Source organism: Haliotis rubra, unplaced genomic scaffold (genome assembly GCF_003918875.1).
Source record: "Haliotis rubra isolate DU_JTF1 unplaced genomic scaffold, ASM391887v1 Scf1008, whole genome shotgun sequence".
NCBI lineage: Eukaryota > Metazoa > Mollusca > Gastropoda > Lepetellida > Haliotidae > Haliotis > Haliotis rubra.
Genome location: NW_025764902.1, coordinates 124,037 through 139,662, shown reverse-complemented (window position 1 = coordinate 139,662; position 15,626 = coordinate 124,037).

The window sequence follows — 15,626 nt, the reverse complement described above, 5'->3', positions numbered from 1 at the left end:
CCATGCTGAACCTCATACAGAACCCCATGCTGAACCAAATACAGAACCCCATGCTGAACCAGGTACAGAACCCCATGCTGAACCTCATACAGAACCCCATGCTGAACCACATACAGAACCTCATGCTGAACTAGGTACAGAACCCCATGGTGAACCTCATACAGAACCCCATGCTGAACCAGGTACAGAACCCCATGCTGAACCTCATACAGAAGCCCATGCTGAACTACGTACAGAACCCCATGCTGAACCATATACAGAACCCCATGCTGAACCACATACAGAACCCCATGCTGAACTTCATACAGAACCACATGCTGAACCTCATACAGAACCCCATGCTGAATCACATACAGAGCCCCATGCTGTACCACATACAGAGCCCTATGCTGAACAACATACACAACCCCATGCTGAACCACATACAGAACCCTATGCTGAACCTCATACAGAACCCCATGCTGAACCTCATACAGAACCCCATGCTGAACCTCATACAGAACCCCATGCTGAATCTCATACAGAACCCCATGCTGAACCAGGTACAGAACCCCATGCTGAACCTCATACAGAACCCCATGCTGAACCACATACAGAACCCCATGCTGAACCAGGTACAGAACCCCATGCTGAACCTCATACAGAACCCCATGCTGAACCACATACAGAACCCCATGCTTAACCACATACAGAGCCCCATGCTGAACCACATACAGAGCCCCATGCTGAACCTCATACAGAATCCCATGCTGAACCTCATACAGAATCCCATGCTGAACCTCATACAGAACCCCATGCTGAACTTCATACAGAACCCCATGCTGAACCAGGTACAAAACCCCATGCTGAACCAGGTACAGAACCCCATGCTGAATCACATACAGAGCCCCATGCTGTACCACATACAGAGCCCAATGCTGAACAACATACACAACCCCATGCTGAACCACATACAGAACCCTATGCTGAACCTCATACAGAACCCCATGCTGAACCTCATACAGAACCCCATGCTGAACCTCATACAGAACCCCATGCTGAATCTCATACAGAACCCCATGCTGAACCAGGTACAGAACCCCATGCTGAACCTCATACAGAACCCCATGCTGAACCACATACAGAACCCCATGCTTAACCACATACAGAGCCCCATGCTGAACCACATACAGAGCCCCATGCTGAACCTCATACAGAATCCCATGCTGAACCTCATACAGAATCCCATGCTGAACCTCATACAGAACCCCATGCTGAACTTCATACAGAACCCCATGCTGAACCAGGTACAAAACCCCATGCTGAACCAGGTACAGAACCCCATGCTGAACTTCATACAGAACCCCATGCTGAACCTCATACAGAGCCCCATGCTGAACCATATACAGAACCCCATGCTTAACCACATACAGAGCCCCATGCTGAACCAGGTACAGAACCCCATGCTGAACCTCATACAGAATCCCATGCTGAACCTCATACAGCACCCCAAGCTGAACTACATACAGAACCCCATGCTGAACCTCATACAGAACCCCATGCTGAACCCCATACAGAGATCCATGCTGAACCTCATACAGAACCCCATGCTGAACCATATACAGAACCCCATGCTGAACTAGGTACAGAACCCCATGCTGAACTAGGTACAGAACCCCATGCTGAACCTCATCCAGAACCCCATGCTGAACCAGCTACAGAACCCCATGCTGAACCTCATACAGAACCCCATCCTGAACCTCATACAGAGTTCCATGCTGAACCTCATACAGAACCCCATGCTGAACCATATACAGAACCCCATGCTGAACCTCATACAGAACCCCATGCTGAACTAGGTACAGAACCCCATGCTGAACCTCATACAGAACCCCATGCTGAACCTCATACAGAACCCCATGCTGAACCATATACAGAACCCCATGCTGAACCTCATACAGAACTCCATGCTGAACCTCATACAGAACCCCATGCTGAACCAAATACAGAACCCAATGCTGAACCTCATACAGAACCCCATGTTGAACCATATACACAACCCCATGCTGAACCTCATACAGAACTCCATGCTGAACCTCATACAGAACCCCATGCTGAACCAAATACAGAACCCCATGCTGAACCAGGTACAGAACCCCATGCTGAACCTCATACAGAACCCCATGCTGAACCACATACAGAACCTCATGCTGAACTAGGTACAGAACCCCATGGTGAATCTCATACAGAACCCCATGCTGAACCAGGTACAGAACCCCATGCTGAACCTCATACAGAAGCCCATGCTGAACTACGTACAGAACCCCATGCTGAACCATATACAGAACCCCATGCTGAACCTCATACAGAACCCCATGCTGAACCATATACACAACCCCATGCTGAACTAGGTACTGAACCCCATGCTGAACCATATACACAACCTCATGCTGAACCAGGTACAGAACTCCATGCTGAACCTCATACAGAACCCCATGCTGAACCAGGTACAGAACCCCATGCTGAACCTCATACAGAACCCCATGCTGAACCATATACAGAACCCCATGCTGAACCATATACAGAACCCCATGCTGAACCACATACAGAACCCCATGCTGAACTTCATACAGAACCCCATGCTGAACCTCATACAGAACCCCATGCTGAACTAGGTACAGAACCCCATGCTCAACCATATACACAACCCCATGCTGAACCTCATACAGAACTCCATGCTGAACCTCATACAGAACCCCATGCTGAACCAGGTACAGAACCCTATGCTGAACCACATACAGAACCCCATGCTGAACTAGGTACAGAACCCCATGCTGAACCTCATACAGATCCCCATGCTGAACCAGGTACAGAACCCTATGCTCAACCTCATACAGAACCCCATGCTGAACCACATACAGAACCCCATGCTGAACCTCATACAGAACCCGATGCTGAACCTCATACAGAACCCCATGCTGAAATACATACAGAACCCCATGCTGAACCACATACAGAACTCCATGCTGAACCTCATACAGAGCCCCATGCTGAACCACATACACAACCCCATGCTGAACCTAATACAGACCCCATGCTGAACCTCATACAGAACCCCATGCTGAACCAGGTACAGAACCCCATGCTGAACCTCATACAGAACCCCATGCTGAACTAAGTACAGAACCCCATGCTGAACTAAGTACAGAACCCCATGCTGAATCTCATACAGAACCCAATGCTGAACCTCATACAGAACCCCATGCTGAACCACATACAGAACCCCATGCTTAACCACATACAGAGCCCCATGCTGAACCACATACAGAGCCCCATGCTGAACCTCATACAGAATCCCATGCTGAACCTCATACAGAATCCCATGCTGAACCTCATACAGAACCCCATGCTGAACTACATACAGAACCCCATGCTGAACTTCATACAGAACCCCATGCTGAACCAGGTACAAAACCCCATGCTGAACCTCATACAGAGCCCCATGCTGAACCATATACAGAACCCCATGCTTAACCACATACAGAGCCCCATGCTGAACCACATACAGAACCCCATGCTGAACCTCATACAGAACCCCATGCTGAACTAGGTACAGAACCCCATGCTGAACCTCATACAGAACCCCATGCTGAACCAAGTACAGAATCTCATGCTGAGCCTCATACAGAACCCCAAGATGAACCTCATACAGAACCCCATGCTGAACTACATACAGAACTCCATGCTGAACTACATACACAACCCCATGCTGAACCTCATACAGAACTCCATGCTGAACCTCATACAGAGCCCCATGCTGGACCATATACAGAACCCCATGCTGAACCTCATGCTGAACCTCATACAGAACCCCATGCTGAACCTCATACAGAACCCCAAGCTGAACCTCATACAAAACCCCATACTGAACCTCATACAAAACCCCATGTTGAACTTGTTGCTTACATACAGAGTTCCATGCTGAACCTCATACAGAACCCCATGCTGAACCATAAACACAACCCCATGCTGAACCTCATACAGAACTCCATGCTGAACCTCATACAGAACCCCATGCTGAACCTCATACAGAACCCCATGCTGAACCTCATACAGAACCCCATGCTGAACCTCATACAGAACCCCATGCTGAACCCCATACAGAGATCCATGCTGAACCTCATACAGAACCCCATGCTGAACCATATACAGAACCCCATGCTGAACCTCATACAGAACCCCATGCTGAACTAGGTACAGAACCCCATGCTGAACCTCATCCAGAACCCCATGCTGAACCAGGTACAGAACCCCATGCTGAACCTAATACAGAACCCCATGCTGAACCTCATACAGAGCCCCATGCTGAACCTCATACAGAGCCCCATGCTGAACCTCATACAGAGCCCCATGCTGAACCATATACAGAACCCCATGCTGAACCACATACAGAACCCCAAGCTGAACCTCATACAGAACTCCATGCTGAACCTCATACAGAACCCCATGCTGAACCTCATACAGATTTCCATGCTGAACCACATACAGAACCCCATGCTGAACCTCATACAGAACCCCATGCTGAACCACATACAGAGTTCCATGCTGAACCAGATACAGAACTCTATGCTGAACCACATACAGAACCCCATGCTGAACCTCATACAGAACCCCATGCTGAACCCCATACAGAGTTCCATGCTGAATCACATACAGAACTCCATGCTGAACCTCATACAGAACCCCATGCTGAACCATATACACAACCCAATGCTGAACCAGGTACAGAACCCCATGCTGAACCTCATACAGAACCCCATGCTGAACCTCATACAGAGTTCCATGCTGAACCTCATACAGAACCCCATGCTGAACCAGGTACAGAACCCCATGCTGAACCACATACATAACCCCATGTTGAACTAGGTACAGAACCCCATGCTGAACCTCATCCAGAACCCCATGCTGAACCAGGTACAGAACCCATTGCTGAACCTCATACAGAACCCCATGCTGAACCTCATACAGAGTTCCATGCTGAACCTCATACAGAAACCCATGCTGAACCATATACAGAACCCCATGCTGAACCTCATACAGAGCCCCATGCTGAACCATATACAGAACCCCATGCTGAACCACATACAGAACCCCAAGCTGAACCTCATACAGAACTCCATGCTGAACCTCATACAAAACCCCAAGCTGAACCACATACAGAGTTCCATGCTGAACCTCATAGAGAACCCCATGCTGAACCAGGTACAGAACCCCATGCTGAACCTCATACAGAACCCCATGCTGAACTAGGTACAGAACCCCATGCTGAACCTCATACAGAACCCCATGCTGAACCAGGTACAGATCCCCATGCTGAACCTCATACAGAACCCCATGCTGAACCACATACAGAGTTCCATGCTGAACCTCATACAGAACCCCATACTGAACCAGGTACTGAACCCCATGCTGAACCTTATACAGAACCCCAAGCTGAACTAGGTACAGAACCCAATGCTGAACCTCATACAGAACCCCATGCTGAACCTCATACAGAACCCCATGCTGAACCATATACAGAACCCCATACTGACCTATATACAGAACCCCATGCTGAACCTCATACAGAGTTCCATGCTGAACCACATACAGAACCCCATGCTGAACCTCATACAGATCTCCATGCTGAACCTCATAGAGAACCCCATGATGAACCAGGTACAGAACCCCATGCTGAACCTCATACAGAGTTCCATGCTGAACCTCATATTGAGTTCCATGCTGAACCTCATACAGAACCCCATGCTGAACCTCATACAGAGTTCCATGCTGAACCTCATACAGAGTTCCATGCTGAACCTCATACAGAACCGAATGCTGAACCATATACAGAACCCCATGCTGAACCTCATACAGAGCCCCATGCTGAACCATATACAGAACCCCATGCTGAACCACATACAGAACCCCAAGCTGAACCTCATACAGAACTCCATGCTGAACCTCATACAAAACCCCATGCTGAACCTCATACAGATTTCCATGCTGAACCACATACAGAACCCCATGCTGAACCTCATACAGAACCCCATGCTGAACCACATACAGAGTTCCATGCTGAACCTCATCCAGAACCCCATGCTGAACCAGGTACAGAACCCCATGCTGAACCTCATACAGAGTTCCATGCTGAACCTCATACAGAACCCCATGCTGAACCATATACAGAACCCCATGCTGAACCTCATACAGAGCCCCATGCTGAACCATATACAGAACCCCATGCTGAACCACATACAGAACCCCAAGCTGAACCTCATACAGAACTCCATGCTGAACCTCATACAGAACCCCATGCTGAACCTCATACAGATTTCCATGCTGAACCACATACAGAACCCCATGCTGAACCTCATACAGAACCCCATGCTGAACCACATACAGAGTTCCATGCTGAACCAGATACAGAACCCCACGCTGAACCTCATACAGAACTCTATGCTGAACCACATACAGAACCCCATGCTGAACCACATACAGAACCCCATGCTGAACCCCATACAGAGTTCCATGCTGAATCACATACAGAACTCCATGCTGAACCTCATACAGAACCCCATGCTGAACCATATACACAACCCCATGCTGAACCAGGTACAGAACCCCATGCTGAACCTCATACAGAACCCAATGCTGAACCTCATACAGAGTTCCATGCTGAACCTCATACAGAACCCCATGCTGAACCAGGTACAGAACCCCATGCTGAACCACATACATAACCCCATGCTGAACTAGGTACAGAACCCCATGCTGAACCTCATCCAGAACCCCATGCTGAACCAGGTACAGAACCTCATGCTGAACCTCATACAGAGCCCCATGCTGAACCTCATACAGAGTTCCATGCTGAGCCTCATACAGAACCCCATGCTGAACCAGGTACAGAACCCCATGCTGAACCATATACACAACCCCATGCTGAACCTCATGCAGAACTCCATGCTGAACTAGGTACAGAACCCCATGCTGAACCATATACAGAACCCCATGCTGAACCACATACAGAACCCCATGCTGAACCTCATACAGAACCCCATGCTGAATCTCATACAGAACCCCATGCTGAACCATATACACAACCCCATGCTGAACCTCATACAGAACTCCATGCTGAACCTCATACAGAGTTCCATGCTGAACCTCATACAGAACCCCATGCTGAACCATCTACAGAACCCCATGCTGAACCTCATACAGAACCCCATGCTGAACCATATACACAACCCCATGCTGAACCTCATACAGAACCCCATGCTGAACTAAGTACAGAACTCCATGCTGAATCTCATACAGAACCCCATGCTGAACCAGGTACAGAACCCCATGCTGAACCATATACAGAACCCCATGATTAACCACATACAGAGCCCCATGCTGAACCACATACAGAACCCCATGCTGAACCTCATACAGAATCCCATGCTGAACCTCATACAGAACCCCAAGCTGAACTACATACAGAACCCCATGCTGAACCTCATACAGAACCCCATGCTGAACCCCATACAGAGATCCATGCTGAACCACATACAGAACCCCATGCTGAACCTCATACAGGACCCCATGCTGAACTACATACAGAACCCCATGCTGAACCCCATACAGAACCCCATGCTGAACCTCATACAGAACCCCATGCTGAACCACATACAGAGTTCAATGCTGAACCTTATACAGAACCCCATGCTGAACTACATAAAGAACCCCATGCTGAACCTCATACAGAACCCTATGCTGAACCACATACAGAGTTCAATGCTGAACCTCATACAGAACCCCATGCTGAACTACATACAGAACCCCATGCTGAACTACATACACAACCCCATGCCGAACCTCATACAGAGCCCCATGCTGAACCTCATACAGAACCCCATGCTGAACCAGGTACAGAACCCCATGCTGAACCACATACAGAACTCCATACTGAACCACATACAGAGTTCCATGCTGAACCAAATACGAAGTTCCATGCTGAACCACATACAGAGTTCCATGCTGAACCACATACAGAACCACATGCTGAACGACATACAGAGTTCTATACTGAACGTAAACATCGTCTGGTTTTACCAGTCTTTTATAGTTTTTAAATATAATTATTCACAATTTTAGTAGACCCAATTTTTGGGTCAAAAGCTGCAGAAATCTTAGAATCGCTTAGACTGGTTCCCATTTATTCCTGAGACGGACTGGAACTTTGCTTGGTTCTCGGCTCCCACAGTATTGTCGATTGTTGCAATATGAGAGACGGGACCCAGCTTTGGACGATCGAATGCAGCGACACCAAGCGGAAGATGCAGTCTGCGAATCAAAATGGCCACCACGCAAGAAGGTTTTGGAGATTTCTTGCCCAATAACGATCAGTCATATGCAGTACTATAAGTGTGAGGCAAGAGAAACTGATGCAGTTTGTGCATAAGGTAATGTACCATTATTGTCTAACGATTTAGATTGGTAAGAATGCTTAACAACGGCTCCTGCAAGAGTTGAACGATCAGCTGATATGGCACTGTTGTCTTGGCGAGAGGTGAGCTCACGAGAGAAGGCGTATTTTGTTCTTAGTGGTAACGACAGTTTCTGCTGTATATGTAAACTTGGACATTGTCTTGCATGCACCCCCGTTGTCTCTGTCTATCTCTTGGCTGTTTGTGTATTTTGGTACCCGACCTGTCGATCGTTGCCGGTGACATTAGTTTCAATATGAATGTTGATATATTCAACCTGATTGAAGAAAATGTATAGGCCCACCAGCTACACTTACAGTCTAAGCCACAAGCTACGCTTTCAATCTGAGTGTGATTGAAGGGGATAGCCACAAGCTACACTTAGTCTGGATGTGATTGAAGGGGATAGCAACAAGTTACACTTACAGTCTGAATGTGATTGAAGGGGATAGCCACAAGTTACACTTACAAATGTGAGTGTGATTGAAGGAGATAGCCACAAGCTACACTTACAATGTGAATGTGATTGAAAGGGATAGCCACAAGCTACACTTACAATCTGCATGTAATTGAAGGGGATAGCCACAAGCTACACTTACAGTCTGAATGTGATTGAAAGGGATAGCCACAAGTTACACTTACAATGTGAGTGTGATTGAAGGGGATAGCCACAAGCTACACTTACAATCTGAATGTCATTGAAGGGGATAGCCACAAGCTACACTTACAATCTGAATGTGATTGAAGGGGATAGCCACAAGCTACACTTACAATCTGAATGTGATTGAAGGGGATAGCCACAAGCTACACTTACAATCTGAATGTGATTGAAGGGGATAGCCACAAGCTACACTTACAATCTGAATGTGATTGAAGGGGATAGCCACAAGCTACACTTACAATGTGAATTTGATTGAAGGGGATAGCCACAAGTTACACTTACAATGTGAATGTGATTGAAGGGGATAGCCACAAGCTACACTTACAATCTGCATGTAATTGAAGGGGATAGCCACAAGCTACACTTACAATGTGAATGTCATCGAAGGGTATAGCCATAAGCTATACTTACAGTCTGAATGTGATTGAAGGGGATAGCCACAAGCTACACTTACAATCTGAATGTGATTGAAGGGGATAGCCACAAGCTACACTTACAATGTGAATGTGATTGAAGGGGATAGCCACAAGCTACACTTACAATCTGAATGTGATTGAAGGGGATAGCCACAAGCTACACTTACAATGTGAATGTGATTGAAGGGGATAGCCACAAGCTACACTTACAATCTGCATGTAATTGAAGGGGATAGCCACAAGTTACACTTACAATGTGAATGTCACTGAAGGGGATAGCCATAAGCTATACTTACAGTCTGAATGTGATTGAAGGGGATAGCCACAAGCTACACTTACAATCTGAATGTGATTGAAGGGGATAGCCACAAGCTACATTTACAGACTGAATGTGATTGAAGGGGATAGCCAAAACCATACTTACAATGTGAATGTGACTGAAGGGGATAGCCACAAGCTACACTTACAATGTGAATCTAATTGAAGGGGATACACTTACAATGTGAATGTTACTGAAGGGGATAGCCACAAGCTACACTTACAATGTGAATCTAATTGAAGGGGATAGCCAGAAGCCACACTTACAATGTGAATGTGATTGAAACGGGGATAGCCACAAGCTACACTTACAATGTGAATCTAACTGAAGGGGATAGCCAGAAGCCACACTTACAATGTGAATGTGATTGAAGGGGATAGCCACAAGCTACACTTACAATCTGAATGTGATTGAAGGGGATAGCCACAAGCTACACTTACAGACTGAATGAGATGGAAGGGGATAGCCACAAGCTACACTTACAATGTGAGTGTGACTAAAGGGGATAGCCACAAGCTACACTTACAATGTGAATGTGACTGAAGGGGATAGCCACAAGCTACACTTACAATCTGAATGTGATTTTAGAGTATAGCTACAAGCTACACTTACAACGTGAATGTGATTTCAGTGTATAGCCACAAGCTACATTTACAATCTGAATATGTTTCAACGGGATAGGCACAAGCTACATTACAATTCGAACATGATTCAAGAGGTTACCCTGAATACCTCTTTTCACGTAATTCTACAGCAAATATTTATGTGGAAACTCAATTCCTAATAAGTCTATTGCGTGCAAGTACGCTTGAATTTTTGTAAATACTCAACAGATGTGATGTTACATGCGTACACACAAAAATGTCAAATCTTAGCTTGCATACCGGTATATTGAGAGGTTCTGTTTCAGGACATGAACCTGCAGTCTCTATTATCGTTTCTCATATTACAGATCAAATATAAATAACAAACACTAACATTTAAACTATATTTTATGTTAACAATTAATGGAAAATGACAAAATACCCATTTGAGTTTGAGTGAGGAGGGTACGATTTATTTGGTTACTCAAGGGAAAATTAGGATAATCAATTGCGATGACCACAAGGGAGTACATAACTCAATGACCCAAAGAGTTATCTGTAGCTCTGAGAAATGTTTAAATAAGTATAAATGGCAATAAAATGCAATAAATCAGGGCTTTATTTAAAAGATGTTAACCTACTTGCACCAGGTGCAACCTAAGATAAAAAACCAATTCCAGTTGCACTGCTTTTATTGCAGTATGTAGATGCAATTATTTAGATGTTTTATTCAGCAGTTTACCCACTCAAAGAGTGCAAGTTATACTGATAACTATGTTGCACTTTCAAATATTGGGTTGCACCAGTGCAAGTACTGAATCGAGCCCTGGTAAATACTATGAACATTAACGAGGAAATGAGATTACTTACCGAGACTGAGCACTGAACCCACATAATAAAAGGATTGAAATAAGACTTTTGGACATCAGTTAAGATAAAGAAAGCCATGAATTATGAAAACATTATAATGCAATTACATGTATCCAGGGAAACTGGATTTTACTGGTAAGTCTTCATGATAGGAATATACTGCAAGTAACTTATTGCCGATGAATCAAGATAAGGGAAAGGAACATAATAGCAGAGTATTCTGATAATGTATATGTTAGTGTTTGTTATCAGACGGGTGGTTTCGACATTTATTTGCCACTGTTACCGGAAAATAATCAATTCCATGACTGATCTATTGAAACTGACACTAATTTGACAAGAATGTTCTTGATTCACCAAAGCAGTACTGTATAACATCAAAATCTTAAATATTTGACACCAGATGCTGTGCCTGTCTTTAAGTACAACTGTTTAATGTGTTAGGAGGGAAAAATTAGGCAGGGAGGCATAATTGATAAACTTTTCACAAAATGTCAACAATGCAGTCAGTAGGTAACCAGGGATCTGCTTAAATTATATCATGAAAATCATGATTGCATATTGTACGTCAAGGTGTATATTCTGGCTAGTCCTACAGCCCACAGAATAATATTTCTTAAAGGAATTTTAACAACCATGAACTGGATAAAAGAGCTTGTGCATTTGATAACATTGCACCACAGTTCTGTCTGTAGGTAATATATATTTGAACCTAGAAATCTAGAATTCATCTTCCAATATAGCAGCACATTTAAAATGCAAGTAACATTGTACGCACTACATAGTCACACCTCCAGAAATGATCACCTTTCACCCAAAACAGTACACACTTCCAGTACAGTGGCTCAAGTACTGAACACAGGGCCATGAGTACTGTAGTATGTGAAGTGTATTTCATCATGTAAATGTCACATGTTGCCTTGATTAGGAAAGATGTGTGACATCGTATACCATCGTATTTCCATCGAAATCCATGGATGAGAGTGATACATCGTATACTCTTGTATTCTGAACGAATACGGAAGTTCATGGATGAGAGTGATACATCGTATACCCTTGTACTCTGAACGAATACGGAAGTTCATGGATGAGAGTGATCCATCGTATACCCTTGTACTCTGAACGAACACGGAAGTTCATGGATGAGAGTGATCCATCGTATACCCTTGTACTCTGAACGAACACGGAAGTTCATGGATGAGAGTGATCCATCGTATACCCTTGTACTCTGAACGAACACGGAAGTTCATGGATGAGAGTGATCCATTGTATACCCTTGTACTCTGAACGAACGTGGAAGTTCATGGATGAGAGTGATCCATTGTATACCCTTGTACTCTGAACGAACACGGAAGTTCATGGATGAGAGTGATCCATTGTATACCCTTGTACTCTGAACGAACACGGAAGTTCATGGATGAGAGTGATCCATTGTATACCCTTGTACTCTGAACGAACACGGAAGTTCATGGATGAGAGTGATCCATCGTATACCCTTGTACTCTGAACGAACACGGAAGTTCATGGATGAGAGTGATCCATTGTATACCCTTGTACTCTGAACGAACACGGAAGTTCATGGATGAGAGTGATCCATTGTATACCCTTGTACTCTGAACGAACACGGAAGTTCATGGATGATGAGAGTGATCCATCGTATACCATTGTACTCTGAACGAACACGGAAGTTCATGGATGAGAGTGATCCATCGTATACCATTGTACTCTGAACGAACACGGAAGTTCATGGATGAGAGTGATACATCGTATACCCTTGTACTCTGAACGAACACGGAAGTTCATGGATGAGAGTGATCCATTGTATACCCTTGTACTCTGAACGAACACGGAAGTTCATGGATGAGAGTGATCCATCGTATACCATTGTACTCTGAACGAACACGGAAGTTCATGGATGAGAGTGATCCATCGTATACCCTTGTACTCTGAACGAACACGGAAGTTCATGGATGAGAGTGATACATACATATGTGAGATGGGAACAAGCAATCAGTTCAATAAGTACTTGATGTGAAACACTCCTGGAACACTTACAAGTGGAACTAACATTTTGTCAGTAAAATAGAAGCAATTGTGCCTATGTAATGTGATGACATGATTCTAACCCAATTTAAGATAACAGGTACCCCTTTGGGAAATTTAGTACAGCTTATTTCACAGTTATGTCTGCAGGTCGATAATGTGCATAGTAGCACATGTTCAATCATATGCCGTATCTCCATGTTTGCACAATTCAACACAATATCATAGCAGCAATAGAGGATCAAACTAAGCTACAGCAATCAGAAGATTTTCAAAGCCTGTGAGTAGTGATTATCAGACTTTGATTTCAGTGAAACAAGAGAAGGTTCTTGGTTCAGCAGTAGCAGTGGTACAATTACTGTTTTCCTTCTACATCTCAACACTGTTCACATGGCTCACTGTAAACTAAGCTACAGCAATCAGAAGATTTTCAAAGCCTGTGAGTAGTGATTATCAGACTTTGATTTCAGTGAAACAAGAGAAGGTTCATGGTTCAGCAGTAGCAGTGGTACAATTACTGTTTTCCTTCTACATCTCAACACTGTTAACATGGCTCACTGTAAACTAAGCTACAGCAATCAGAAGATTTTCAAAGCCTGTGGGTAATGATTATCAGACTTTGATTTCAATGAAACAAGAGAAGGTTCATGGTTCAGCAGTAGCAGTGGTACAATTACTGTTTTCCTTCTCCTACATCTCAACACTGTTCACATGGCTCACTGTAAACTAAGCTACAGCAATCAGAAGATTTTCAAAGCCTGTGGGTAATGATTATCAGACTTTGATTTCAATGAAACAAGAGAAGGTTCATGGTTCAGCAGTAGCAGTGGTACAATTACTGTTTTCCTTCTCCTACATCTCAACACTGTTCACATGGCTCACTGTACCACACATCAAGTGACACGTGTATGCTGGTCTTCCAGCACTCAGAGGTTGAAACAACCTACAGAGCTCTTCTTCAGAAATGTTGTAGTTTTTGTTCATAAATAACTGGATGTACCCACAGTATAGCTACGCTATCAACAGACTTGACTGTACTTTCTGTGAATCAAGTTTTGTTAGAAATGTTTACCACTTGTTCTGATGTTTGTGTTCACAGTAGCATTTCCACTCAGTTTATATTTCTTACCTGTGTAATGATAATTGGTACAATAAATAGTTATGACTCTACGTTCAGTAATTTCAGTACCGCTGTTCATATTCAAATAAGAGGCAAGGCTCGTTTACTTAGTTGACACTTGTCATTGTATCCAAATTCCATAGATCCATGCTCACAATGCCAATTGCTGGATCGTCTGTTCCAGACTCAATTATTTACACACCACTGTCATATATCTGGAGTGCTCTTTAACATTCAACTGAAATCGAGGAAATAATTGGTTCACTGATTTAATTCTTATAAAGCTGATCACAGCACATGGCTTTTGAGATTCTGTGCTCACATTCCTGAAGGATATGTGCTCAACCATTCAGATTACTATGCTCATCTCACCAGGGAATGATCTGCTTAAAGGGGGTTAACATGATTGTGCTCACCGATAGTAATAGTTGTTGTGCTCAACTGGTCAGTAAGTCAGGGATGTTAGTTAAGACAACAGTTGGACATAAGAGTCAAGGAACAGTAGTCTGAAGAACACAAGTTAAGAGGTTGGTCCTGTTTATCAAGATTATGATTGAAGAATATCTAAACATACAATACTATCATATACACTGCAGGTTGTCTTGTACAATATTCTTACTTTCAAAGTCAAAAAACATATCAGTTTCTAGATGATGACGTTCATGTTCCAGGTGTAGAATAGAACTGTAAACTTTTAATATGCAATCCAATGCAGCTGGCTGTACAAAAGTGCAATATCTGTTTTATCAGTTCAAGAATATAGTCATGATAGTTATTTCTTTCTGTTCTTTCTTCTTGATACCTTGGACTGAAATGCCAATATGAATTTTCAGTACATGTTTCAGCAAATTTCAGCAGGTTCTAGTTCTAAATTGTATGCCTATCCGCATGTGATTAGATGTTACCAACCTAGGTGTTACTAAACCAGCCGGCATGTTGTCTTGTGGCTCTATCATAGCACCAAGTCAATTCTGCATTAGCAGACAAAGCAGTGATTAACTTAATGACGTAACGCCCACTTGCCCGGTCTTTGACCAAATCACAATTCGGACTTACATTTGAATGGTTAAGTGATGCACCGATGTTATCCTTAACGGAAGGCTCGGTGCCATCAGCCAACCTAT